This window comes from Saccopteryx leptura, chromosome X, assembly GCF_036850995.1.
Source record: "Saccopteryx leptura isolate mSacLep1 chromosome X, mSacLep1_pri_phased_curated, whole genome shotgun sequence".
Classification (NCBI taxonomy): Eukaryota; Metazoa; Chordata; class Mammalia; order Chiroptera; family Emballonuridae; genus Saccopteryx; species Saccopteryx leptura.
Genome location: NC_089516.1, coordinates 88081578 through 88095104, shown reverse-complemented (window position 1 = coordinate 88095104; position 13527 = coordinate 88081578). Strand labels below are relative to the sequence as shown.

The 13527-nt window shown below is 41.0% G+C and overlaps 1 pseudogene; it reads right to left on the bottom strand.

The window, feature by feature from the left end:
* Positions 1-1740: 1740 nt before the first annotated feature.
* Positions 1741-2130, bottom strand: LOC136386124 (iron-sulfur cluster assembly 1 homolog, mitochondrial pseudogene; annotated as a pseudogene).
* Between the last annotated feature and the right edge of the window lie 11397 nt (positions 2131-13527).

Below are 13527 nucleotides of genomic sequence, written 5' to 3'. Positions count from 1 at the left end.
GAGCATAGGCCTGGCATACAGATGTCCAAGGTTTGATTTCTGGTCAGGGCACACAGGAGAAGTGACTGTCTGCTTCTCCACCCCTCCCCACCCACCCACCCCCCTCTCTCTTTTCCTCTCTCTCTCTCTCTCTCTCTTCCCCAACCATAGCCATGGCTGGATTGGTTCAAGCACATCTGCCCTGGATGCTGAGGATGGCTTTATGGAGCTTCTGCCTCAGATGCTAAAAATAGCTCAGTGGCAACTATGGCCCCAGATAGACAGAACATCTCCCAGAATGGAGGTTGCCAGGTAGATCCTGATCAGGATGCATGCAAGAGTCTGTTTCTCTATCTCCCCTCCTCTCACTTGGAAAAGACGAAGAAGAAAAAAAGAAAAAACATATAGCATCTCATAAAACACTTAAATGTCAAACCCAGGAATATCAATAATTATATTACAAAAGGAACTCTGTTAGAAGAAATTGGTGATAAAAATGTTAAGTTAAAAGGTTAAATTTAAACATGTTAACAACTGGACTTAGGATCCAGAAAGTATATGCATATTAGGAATTTTAGGGAAAAAACCCTATGCTCTGCCCCACTAATCCCACTATATGCAAAAGGGGAACTTCTGAGTTGCTACAATGTCTTCTCTGCTAGTATAAACCACTGCTTCATACTTCAAAAGAAACAACATGGTAATTCACTTAAAGGAATTTTAAAATATAGTTTTTCTCCCCCATAATAAAATAAAAATATGATCTCCATCAAATTACAGGGAAATCTTATCGCAATGGCAATCAGACAAAAGCCAGACCACTCATTTACCTTCACTGCCTGCCTAGGAACGCCAGGCTAGTGTGTCACCTTTGCAGCTCTGCATTATGCAGGTGGACAGAAGCCTGTTTTCTTCCCAGGGTTTTGATTCCTTAGGTATAGAACTGAGGAGGTGGGCAAGATGGCTTGTAAGAGACCTTTCAGACAAAAAGATCTAAGTCAGCTTTAGATCCCACCTAAAGCAGATGTTAGAACAGCAAAAGAAATGGGTGAAAAATAGTGGGCGAAGTATTTCTTACCTTTTGATGCCATCATTCAAAACCATTCTGCACTGCAGTTCATGGAAATCTTTGATACTTTCACCTAATGGTTGATGCTGCTAAAGGGTGAATAAATAACGCATTTGGCAATGAAATTTTGGATAAAAATGTAGAAAGGCTGTACCAAGTTTGGTAGATAAACAATGCACCACCATGTCAAACCAGCAGTCAGAACTTTCTGCCTCTAAATTTCAAGAACCATCAATCTGGCCTAGAGATGCACATTCAAGCCATTCAGCAAAGATCTATAGAATGCAAACCTATTAAAACTGTGTTTACCGACGTCTTTCCAGGCAGGCACCATCCATAAAACTGGTTCTAACAGAAAAGGTGCAAGAGAATTAAATACAGGATAGGATTCGTTTTCCTCTACAGGTCAAATAAACAACCCAAATACAATGATGGCTTCTCATATCCTGTCCCTTAAAAAAACAAGTGTACACACACACACACACACACACAGAGAGAGAGAGAGAGAGAGAGAGAGAGAGAGAGAGAGAGAGAGACATCACTTCTGAAATCTAACACAGTAGCTTCATTTTCAAAATGCATCACTGTATTTTCCTCATAAGGCAGCCAAGCATTATAAACCTTGAGCATGATTTCTTCAGTGGGCTCAGGGCTTTCACACGCATTCCTGGAGCCAGAGTAGACCTCAGGGGTCAAACATGAAAGCTTTTTCCACAGCCACTGGTCCTTTGATGTGTGGGTTATTGAACACAAACTCACCGGATAATTTGTTCTCAGTCTGATACATTTCTGTTCCTAAAAGTCCTAGCTGTGCTTTCTTTTCAATGAACACTCTGAGTTTATCTTAAACAACTTCTTTATCAGACTCTCCTTTTGTCTTCGTATGTTCCAGTGTATATATTTTTTAAAAAAGGCCACCACAACCCCTGGTTTGGACACAAACTTTCACACCAACGTGTTCAAGTTTAAGAAGTTGTTTTATCTTGTTTACTGGTGAAAGTGTCATGGTGAGGGGCAGCCCTGGTGGGCTACAGCTTTCTCTTACTCAGCCTAGACAGTGGCCAGACTAAGGAAGATGACATTCTCACCACCCCAGAGCCCTGGTGCCTTGAGTCTGAGGTTGGACACCTCAGCATCTCTCCATGGACATAGCAAGGCATTCACTAGCATTTGGCTTCAAAATGATTTACACTCCCTGGATGGGTGTGAATAATAGAATATGAGAGAACAGAGGCTGTACCAATTTCTGGCTAGGTCCAGGGCCTGACTGGCCCAGCAGTTTTCATTTCCCACATCTTTAGAATGACCATTCTAAAGACACAGTGATGCCATCAGAAGTCAACACCATGTGGAGAGGCCACAAGTAAGGTCTACAACTCCAACTGAGCCCCTGGCCAATGACAGCATCAATTGTGGTCATGTGAGTGCAGCATCAATTGTGGTCATGTGAGTGTACCATCTTGGACATCTGGCCCAATTGAGCATTTCACATGACTCCAGACCCAACCATCATCTGAGAGAGCCTGACAGAGAAGGACCCACCAAGTCCAGTCAGCCCACAGAAATGTGAGAGGTTTGTTCATTTCTTGAGGCTTCCTTACTCCAATACCACAAACTGTGTAGCTTAGAACAACAAAAATTCTCTCACAGTTCTTGAGGTTACAAGTCTGCAATCAAGATGTCAGCAGGGCTGTTCTCCCTCTGAAACTTCTAAGAGAAGGTCCTTCCTTAACTCTTCCAGCTTCTAGTGTGCCCAGACATTCTTTGGCTTAATGGCTACATCATGGCAATCTCTGCTTCCATCTTCATGTGGCCTTCCCTGTTCTGGGTGTCTCTGTGCCCAAATTTTGTCTTCTTGTGAAAACATCAGTTATACTGGATTTAGGCCTACCCTAATGACTGCATCTTAACTTAGTGGCTTCTGCAAAGGTCTTATTTTCACATAAGTTAAAACCAGTCTTTTGTGGCCGTGGCCAGTGGCTCAGTGGATAAAGTGTTGGCCCAGTGTATGGATGTCCTAGGTGTGATTCCCAGTCAGAGGACACAAGGGAAGAAACCATCTGCTTCTCTTCCCCTTCTTTCTCTCTTCCTCTCTTGCAGCTCGGTTGGTCTGAGCATCACCCTCAGGCAATAAAAATAGCTCGATTGATTCGAATATCAGCCCCAGACAGGGGTTGAGGGGGTAGATCCTGGTTGGGGAGCATGTGGGAGTTTGTCTCACTATTTCCCCTTCTCTCACTAAATAAATAAATAAATTTGATCTGCAGCAAGAGAAACCAAAACACTGGCTGCCATTTTTATGGTGCATACCTCGTACATAAACTGGGTGTCAAAGGGAAGTTAGTCTGTGATTAAAAATGGATATGTAGATTATTGAAATACAAATAGAAGTGGGTTTTTTTTTTACTTAGTTTTAAAGGAATCAGTTTGAAAAATGGGCACTTGAGAGATGGTGATATAGTTTTCTCCTTGTCTGATGTTTAAACAATATATTTTCTGAAAGCTTCATTGTGACAACCTAACTTACTTATACTGTTTTTCAAAGAAATGGTTCTATTTAGGATACAGTGGTAGAAGATTAGAAAGTGAGAGTTCTTTGTTTTCTGTTGGAAATAATTATTATTCATTTTTAAATGCAATACTGAAAGAAATGACACAAAATTACCCCATTTATCATTAACAGAAAATATCCAAGGAAATGATTAATATAGAAATAATAAAAATTCATCATTTATTAACAACTTAAACCCTTTTTTTAGTGAAAATGGCTACAGTTGGAAATACCTGCTACTTAGTATTCGGTCTTAACATGGTTCTCATTTCTGGTTATTGGGTTTAAATAATAATAATAAATAAACAAGCTAGAAAATAAATAATGAAATTATGTGCTTGAATACACCACCATTTTAGATATTTTCCTTTGGGAAGAAGGTTAATTGAAAATCTTGATTTGCACTCAATTGCCACCACAGTCATTACTGGAACAAAATAACTAGCAATATTTTAGCTAATTAATAACTTAGATGAGCAAATACAGCGTGTCCATAAAGTCATGGTGCACTTTTGACAGGTCACAGGAAAGGAACAAAAGACGATAGAAATGTGAAATCTGCACCAAATAAAAGCAAAACCCTCCCAATTTCTGTAGGATGATGTGGCAGCATGTGCGCATGCACAGATGATGATGTAACACCGTGTATATAGTGGAGCAGACCACGGCCATGCCAATCGAGATGTGGACAGTACAGAGGAAAGTTCAGTGCGTTCTGTGGCTCGCTAAATTCGAATCCATGACCAAAGTGCAACGTGAATATCGGCGCTTTTATAACGAAGTTCCACCACATAGGAATAACATTAATCAGTGTGATAAGCAGTTGAAAGAAACCGGCAGTTTGGTGAAGAAACCCCGTAAGGAACCCTAAAAAATCTGTGCATGAGCTCACATCGAACTGCACTGAATAGGTATGAAACTGGGAGAGTTTTCCTTTTATTTGGTGCAGATTTCACACTTCTATCATCTTTTGTTGCTTTCCTGTGACCGGTTAAAAGTGCACCATGACTTTATGGACACAGTGTAGAACTATTGTATGGAATGCACTTTTAAATATAAAACATGATAATTTTCTTTCATTTAGGTAGCTTTACATCAATATTCTAAAATCTCAAATGATTTTTTAGGGCTATTAAATGTTTTATCATCAAACAAAATGACAAGGACACAATTTAGGTGGGTGTGTGATTATACACCCACAGGAAAAGTTCACACTCTTACATATTTTTTCTTATGACCTGTTAAACTTGATTAAATTAAAATGCCTGCATATAGAGAAAGACTCATAAATTGCTCTGGAGCCTGACCAGTGGTGGCACAGTGGATCGAGTGTTGATCTGGGACGTTGAAAACCCAGGCCTGAAACCCCAATGTTGCCAGCTTCAGCTGGGGTTGCCGGCTTGAGCATGGGATCATAGACATGACCCCATGGTCATTGGCTTGGCGGCTTGAGCGTGGGATCATAGACATGACCCCATGGTCATTGGCTTGATCCCAAGGTCGCTGGCTTGAGCAGAGGGCCACTGGCTTGGCTGGATCCTCCTGGTCAAGGCATATATAAGAAGCAATCAATGAACAACTAAAATGACGAAGCTATGAGTTGATGCTTTTCATCTCTTTCCCTTCTGGTCTGTCTGTCTTTCTCTCTTTCTTTCTCACTACAAAAAATAAAAATAGAAAAAGTAACCAGTACTGGAAAATTGTTCTTGTTGACATTATGAGAAGAATGATTCAAGAATGTTACGTTTGGCAGTCATGGTGAGTGTCCTAGTTGCTTGTACAAGATATCAGGCATATGTTGAATGTTGTGTGTGAAGAAAAGTTTGAAGTGGTGCTATTTTAAAATATAATTCTGATCATATGTTGAGCAAGTTTTAGTACAGTTTTGCCCGTCAAGGCAAGACTGCTTCATTTCATTTTATAGCTTCACAAATTTATGAATTGAATTTAGAGGGAGAGTCAGGCCTTAAGTTAGTTCACCCTTATGAAATAATAAGTATAATATTCAGTGAATGTTACCCTATAACAGAAAGACATCACATAAAGTTTTATCATTGGACGTATAATAAAATAAAATTGTTGTTCTCAAAAAATTACTCTATTGTAGCACATCACAAGAGTTTTCTATTATTCATTAATTAATTGATTATTTTTGTGCAATTGAAAAAAATAACAGCTTGGGCCTTACCAGGCAGTGACACAGTGGATAGAGCATCCAACTAGGATGAGGAGGACCCAGGTTTGAAACTCTGAGGTTGCCGGCTTGAGCGGGAATTCATCTGGCTTAACGGGGACTCACCAGCTTGAGCATCGGGTCACAGTCTTGAATGTGGGATCATTGACATCATCCCATGGTCGCTGGCTTGATCCCAAGGTTGCTGGCTTGAGCAAGGGGTCACTGGATCTTCTGTAGCCCCCCAATCAAGGCACATATGAGAAAGCAATCAATGAACAACTAAAGAGCTGCAACGAAGAATTGACACTTCTCATCCCTCTCCCTTCCTGCCTATCTGTCCCTATCTGTCCCTCTCTCTGTCTCTTTCACAAAAATAAATAAATAAAATAACTGCTTGTCATCCACAAGTTCTTCGCCCTGAAAAGCAGAACTATCTCTTGAATGGAACAATGAGAATAAAAATTTTTGGCACTGTGTGTGCAATGGTGGTAAACATAAAATACAATACCTCTATCTGAACATAATTAGAAATCAATTTTGGCCTGACCTGTGGTGGTGCAGTGGATAAAACATCGATCTGGAACACTGAGGTTGCTGGTTTGAAACCCCTGGTTTGCCTGGTCAAGGCACATATGAGAGTTGATGATTCCTGTTCCTTCCCTTTCTCTCTGTCTCTCTTCTCTCTAAAATGATAAATTTAAAAAATCTTTTTTTTTTTAAATATTTCATTTATTGATTTTTAGAGAGAGGGGAGAGAGAGAGAAGGGGGAGGAGCAGGAAGCATCAACTCCCATATGTGCCTTGACCAGGCAAGCCCAAGGTTTCGAACCGGCAACCTCAGTGTTCAAGGTCGACGGCTTTATTCCATTGCGCCACCACAGGTCAGGCTTAAAAAATCTTTTAAAAAAAGAAAATCAATTTCAAATATTGTAAAGTGTCAGGTTTGTGTCATTAATGATATTCTAAGGGTTATTCCACACTTAGTACATTTCCCCAGGCTCGTGTCCTTCTAATAAAATTCCCACTTACAGAGTTCTCTTAACTGCTTTTTCTTACATATTTTTTTTAAATGACCTCTTCCTCAAATTTATACTACAGAGAGAATGGGCAGAGGATCTGAATAGATATTTTGCTAAAGAAGACATACAAATGGCCAAAAAAACCATGAAAAAAATGCTCACCCCCACTGATTATCAAGAAAATGCAAAATTGCAATGTACTTTCACCTCACACCTGTCAGAATGGCTATTATTATTATTTGTGACAGAGACAGAGAGAGTCAGAGAGAGGTATAGACAGGGACAGACAGGAAGGGAGGGAAATGAGAAGCATCAATTCTTCATTGCAGCACCTTAGTTGTTCATTGATTGCTTTCTTATACATGCCTTGACTGGGAGGGCTACAGCAGAGTGAGTGACCCCTTGTTCAAACCAGCAACATTGGGCTCAAGCTGGTGAGGCTTGATCAAACCAGGTGAGCCCGTGCTCAAGCTGGAGACCTTGGCGTCTGGAACCTGAGTTCTTCACTTCCCAGTAGGATGCTCTGCTCACTGCGCAACCACCTGGTCAGGCAGAATGGATATTATAAAAAAGACAAAAAATAACATGTTGGTGATGATATGGATAAAAAAATCTCTTGTGCATTTTTTATGGAAATGTAAATGGGAAAGTTACTATGGAAAACATTATGAAGGTTCCTCAAAAATTAAACAAAAACTACAATATGACCAGTAATTCCACTTCTGGGTATTTATCTAGATAAATCACAAACATTAATTTGAAAAGATGTATGTATCCTTATGTTCACAGCAACACTATCTATAATAGCTGACATATGGAAACAAAGCATACACCAATGGAAGAATGGATTAAGAATATGTGATAGATATATATGTGATATCACCATATATATGTGATATATTACTATTATCAATCATAAAAATGAATTAAATCGTGCCTTTTGCAACAATATGGATGGATCTTGAGGGTGTTATGCTAAGTAAAGTAAGTCAGAGTGGCAAGATGGAGATGGAGTAGGCAGATGTACCAACTTTCACCTCCCAGAACCAAAGTGGATTACAATACAACTTAATTTTAAGAATCATCATCTGGCAAAACCAACTTTGGACTAAACTAAGAGGACTCTTTAACCAAGGAACACCGAAGAAGCCACACTGAGACTGGTAGGAAAAAGCGGAAATGCAAAAATGCAGAGAGGGCTGCTCAGCTCCCCGGAGTGAATGGCAGCCAGGAGAGACTCACGTGGCAGGAAGTGAGTTTACAGGAGAAAGGAGGGTCCTAAGCTTCAGGATCAAAGCTCCAGCCTGTAGCCCCAGAGCCTGGAAGAGGCGTATGGACATATTTAGCTGGAAACAAGTCAGGATACTGTTTGTGAGAAAGAGACAGATTTCTCAGACCCAGGATTATTCTTAAAGGGACTGCGCACAAAACCTCTCTCACAACCACTCACCCAGGTTTCCAGGAGACAGGGAGAGAAGACAGGACTGGAGAGAGGAAAGAAAATGTAATATAGGAAGCACAGGAAAACCACTTTGAGGAACAGCTATTTTCACCCCTGGATGAGTCACTCCCCAAATCTGAAGCACATATTTCCCCTGGAACCAGCAATACCAGCAAAGAGAACCAGGACACCAGCCAAACAAGTTATCCCGTGGCACTCAGAGCAGAGTCGCTTAGAAGGAGGGAGCTTTCGGGACTACCGTATTTAGTGTTAGGGTCTGAGCTGCAGCGTCTCCACCCACATGGTTGAGGGCTCGCGGAGGGTGGGTGGCAGTGGGATATGGAAGCATGGTTCCTTCAGCAAGGGTGGAAGCTGGTCAGCACGACTGAGGTCCAGGTGTAAGCTCAGTCTTGCCCGGCAGGGGCAGAGGAAACACAAAAGTGGTCAGGCCCAGCTGTAGCCTGCCTGCAATCCCGTCTGCGGGGGGGGGGGGGGAGCGGCAGCCCCGGAAGGGATGGAGACCTTTCACTGAGCAAGGGTGTGCGGTCATGCAGCCTCGCCCGGCCTGCGGAACCAAGGTTTACAGCAAATGGACTCATTCTGTGGGGTGGGGCAAAAGCCTAGAACAGGCAGAGACCCGAGACTGAGAACAGATGCACAGCCCTGCTTGGCCCGCAGAGCCGAGGCTTGCAGCCAACTTGCAAGTGGGCTCCTCCCATGGGGGTGGGGCAAAAGCCAAGAATCAGGCAAAGACCTGCACCTGAGCAAAGGTGCTCACCTCTGCCTGTGATACAGAGGCTTGCGACCTGGGCGTGGCACATAATCCCACCTGTGGGGGCAGGGCAAAGGCCAAGGCTGCCGAGGATTGGAGTACGAGACAAGTGATCACAGCCCCTCCTGTGGAGGAGTGGCAGAAACTGGCAATGCCCATACCTAAACATCCTAGGCAGCAGCAGAGGGGTTGGTGGGCCTGCAGACAGCCAAACCTAGGGAACACAGAGGCCACACCCATTGGACTCCAGTGGCCTAAACCCTCTTATACACAGACAAAATAGGAAGACAGAGAAATGCAACACAAATGAATCAAGAGAAATTTCCAGAAAAGAACCTGAATAAGTCAGATATAACCAAATTACCAAATGCAGAGTTCAAAATGAGTCAGATATAACCAAATTACTGGATACAGAGTTTTAAAAAAATACAAGATGAAGAGTTTAAAATTGTTAGGATGCTCAAACATCTTAGAACAACAATATATGGTCCTTACAAACACCTAAACAAAGAGATAAAAAATAGGCCCTGGCCAGTTTTCTCAGTGGTAAAGCGTCAACCTGGCGTGTAGGAGTCCGAGGTTCAATTCTTGGCCAGGGCACAGAGGAGAAGCGCCCATCTGCTTCTCCAACCCTCACGCTCTCCTTCCTCCTTGTCTCTCTCTTCCTCTCCCGCAGCCAAGGCTCCAATGGAGCAAATTTGGCCCGGGAGCTGAGGATGGCTCCATGGCCTTGGCCTCAGGTGCAAGAATGGCCCTGGTTGCAACAGAGCAACATCCCAGCTGGGCAGAGCATCGCCCCCTGGTGGGCATGATGGTAGATCCTGGTCGGTCATAAGCGGGAGTCTGTCTGACTACCTCCCCGTTTCCAACTTCAGAATAATACAAAAAAAAAAGAGATAGAAAATATAAAAAAGGACATTGAAATAATAAAAAAGAATCAGTCAGAAATAAAAAATACAATATCAGAAATGAAGACGACAATGTAAGGAATTAAAAGCAGGATGGATGAAGCTGAGGATTGGATCGGCGAGTTTGAGGACAATATGAATTAATGCATAAGAAGCAGAGCAGGAAAAACAAAGAGACTCAAAAAGTCTGAGGAAACTCTAAGAGAGCTCTGGGACAACATGAAGAGAAATAACATCTGCATCATAGGGGTTCCTGAAGAAGAAGAGAAATAACAAGGAATAGAAACTTTTATCAATCATATCATAGCTGGAAAACTTCATAAATTAATGCAGGAAAATGTCTCACAAGTTATAGAAAAACAGAGAACTCCATTAAAGAGAAACCCAAAGAAACCTACACCAAGACACATCATAATTAAAACACCAAAATTAAGTGATAAAGAGAAAATATTAAAAGCTGCTAGAGAAGAAAAGGCTATCACCTACAAAGAAACTCCCATAAGCATGATATCTGACTTCTCAACAAAAACACTTGAGGCCAGAAAGGAATGACAAGAAATGTTCCAAGAAATGCAGAACAAGAACCTACAAACAAGACTAATTTATCAAGCAAGGCTATCATTTAAAATTCAAGAATAAATAAAAAGCTTCCAGGACAAAAAAAAAAAAAACTCAAGGAATTCACTACAACCAAACCAATGCTGCAAGAAATGCTAATGGGCCTGTTGTAAACAGATTAAAGGGATAAAAAGAATATAACAAAAGAGGAATGCAGCTTTAAAGAATAAAATGGCAATAAACAACTACATATCAAAATAACCTTAAATGTAAATGGATTAAATGATCTCATCAAAAGATATAGGTTAGTTGCGCAGATAAGAAAACAGAACTCATACATATACTGCCAACAAGAACACATCATAAAACGAAAGATGCACATAGACTGAAGGTAAAAGGATGGAAGAAAACTTTCATGCAAATAGAAATGAAAAAAAACTGGGATAGCAATAATTATATCAGACAAAATGGACTTTAAAACAAAGAATATAGTAAAAGATAAAGGAGGCCACTACATAATGATAAAGGGAGCAATCCAACAGGAAGATATAACTATTATAAATATCTACACACCTAATACAGGAGCACTTAAATATATAAAGCAGACTTTGATGGATATAAAGAGCGAGATCAACAGCAATACTATAATAGTAGAGGATTTTAATACCCCACTAACATCACTAGATAGATCCTCAAGAAAGTAAATTAACAAAGAAATAGCAGACTTAAAGGACACATTAGATCAACTCGATTTAATAAATATATTCAGAACCTTTCACCCTAAAGCAGCAGAATATACATTCCTTTCAAGTGCTCATGGTACATTCTGTAGGATAGACCACATGTTAGGGCACAAAAGTGGTCTCAACAAATTTAAGAAGATTGAAATCATATCAAGCACTTTCTCTGATCACAATGGCATGAAACTAGAAATGAACCACAACAGAAAAGCTCAAAAATTCTCAAACACATGGAAACTAAATAGCAGGTTGTGAAATAACGAATGGATTAAGAATGAGATCAGAAAAGAAATTTAAAAAATCCTAGAAATGAATGATAATGAGCATACAACAACTCAAAATTTATGGGACATAGTGAAAGCAATACTGAGAGGGAAATTTATATCAATATAGCCACCCTTTAAGAAGCTAGAGGCCCTGGCCGGTTGGCTCAGCAGTAGAGTGTTGGCCTGGCATGCGGGGGACCCGGGTTCGATTCCCAGCCAGGGCACATAGGAGAAGCGCCCATTTGCTTCTCCACCCTCCACTCCTTCCTCTCTGTCTCTCTCTTCCCCTCCCGCAGCCAAGGCTCCATTGGAGCAAAGATGGCCTGGGCGCTGGGGATGGCTCCTTGGCCTCTGCCCCAGGCACTAAAGTGGCTCTAGTCACGGCCGAGCAATACCCCGGAGGGGCAGAGCGTTGCCCCTGGTGGGTGTGCCGGGTGGATCCCAGTCAGGTGCATGCGGGAGTCTATCTGACTGTCTCTCCCCGTTTCCAGCTTCAGAAAAATACAAAAAAAAAAAGCTAGAAAAAGCTCAAATAAACAACTTAACCCTGCATCTAAAAGAGCTAAAAAAAGAACAGCAAGTAATGCCCAGAGGTAGTAGAAGGAAGGAAATAATAAAGGTCCGAGCAGAAGCAAATGACATAGAGACTAAAGAAATAATACAGAGGATCAATGAAACCAGGAGCTGGTTCTTTGAAAAGGTAAACAAAATTAATGAACCTTTAACCAGACTCACCAAGAAAAAGAGAGAGAGGACTCAAATAAATAAAATTAGAAATGAGAGTGGAGAAATAACAACTGACACAACAGAAATACAAAATATTATAAGAAAATACTATGAAGAACTGTATGCCAAAACTTAGACGACCTAGATGAAATGACCAAATTCCTTGAAACACATAATTTTCCAAAAATTAAAATCAGAAAACCTAAACAGACCAATTACAACAAATGAGATTGAAACAGTTTTCAAAAAACTCTCAACAAAGAAAAATCCTGGGCCTAAAGGCTTCACAAGTGAATTCTACCAAATATTCAAAGAAGAACTAACTCCTATCCTTCTCAAGCTATTTCAAAAAGTTCAAGAGGAAGAAGGACTTCCAAGCCCCTTTTATGAGGCGAGCATAACTCTGATTCCAAAACCAGGCAAAGACAACACAAAGAAAGAAAATTATAGGCCAATATCCCTGATGAATTTAGATGATAAAATCCTCAACAAAATATTAGCAAACCAGATCCAACAATATATGAAAAAAATCATATACATCATGATCACGTGGAATTTATTCTCAGGAGGCAAGGATGAAACAAGATTCACAAATCAATCAATGTGATTCATCACATAAACAAAAGGAAGGAGAAAAACCACATGATAATTTCAATAGATGCAGAAAAAGCATTTCATAAAATCTAGCACTCATTCATGATCAAAACTCTCAGCAAAGTGGGTATATAGGGAACATACTTCAACATGATAAAGGCCATCTCTGACAAACCCACAGCCAACATCATACTCAATGGGCAAAAATTAAAAGCAATTCCCTTAAGATCAGGAACAAGGTGGGGGTGCCCCCTTTCACCACTCTTATTCAACATAGTACTGGAAGTCCTAGCCACAGCAATCAAACAAGAAGAAGAAATAAAAGGCATCCAAATTAGAAAAGAATAAGCAAAACTATCATTATTTGCAAATGATATGATATTGAACATAGAAAACCCTAAAGTCTCAGTCAAAAATCTGCTTGACCTGATAAATGAATTCAGCAAGGTGGCAGGATATAAAATTAATACTCAAAAATCAGATGCATTTTTTTTTTTGTATTTTTCTGAAGTTGGCAACGGGGAGGTAGTCAGACAGACTCCTGCATGTGCCCAAATGGAATCCACCCAGCATGCCCACCAGGGGGCGATGCTCTGCCCAGCTGGGACGTTGCTCTGTTGCATTCAGAGCCATTCTAGCACCTGAGGCAGAGGCCATAGAGCCATCCCCAGCGCCCGGGCCAACTTTGCTCCAATGGAGCCTTGGCTGCGGGAGGGGAAGAGAGAGAC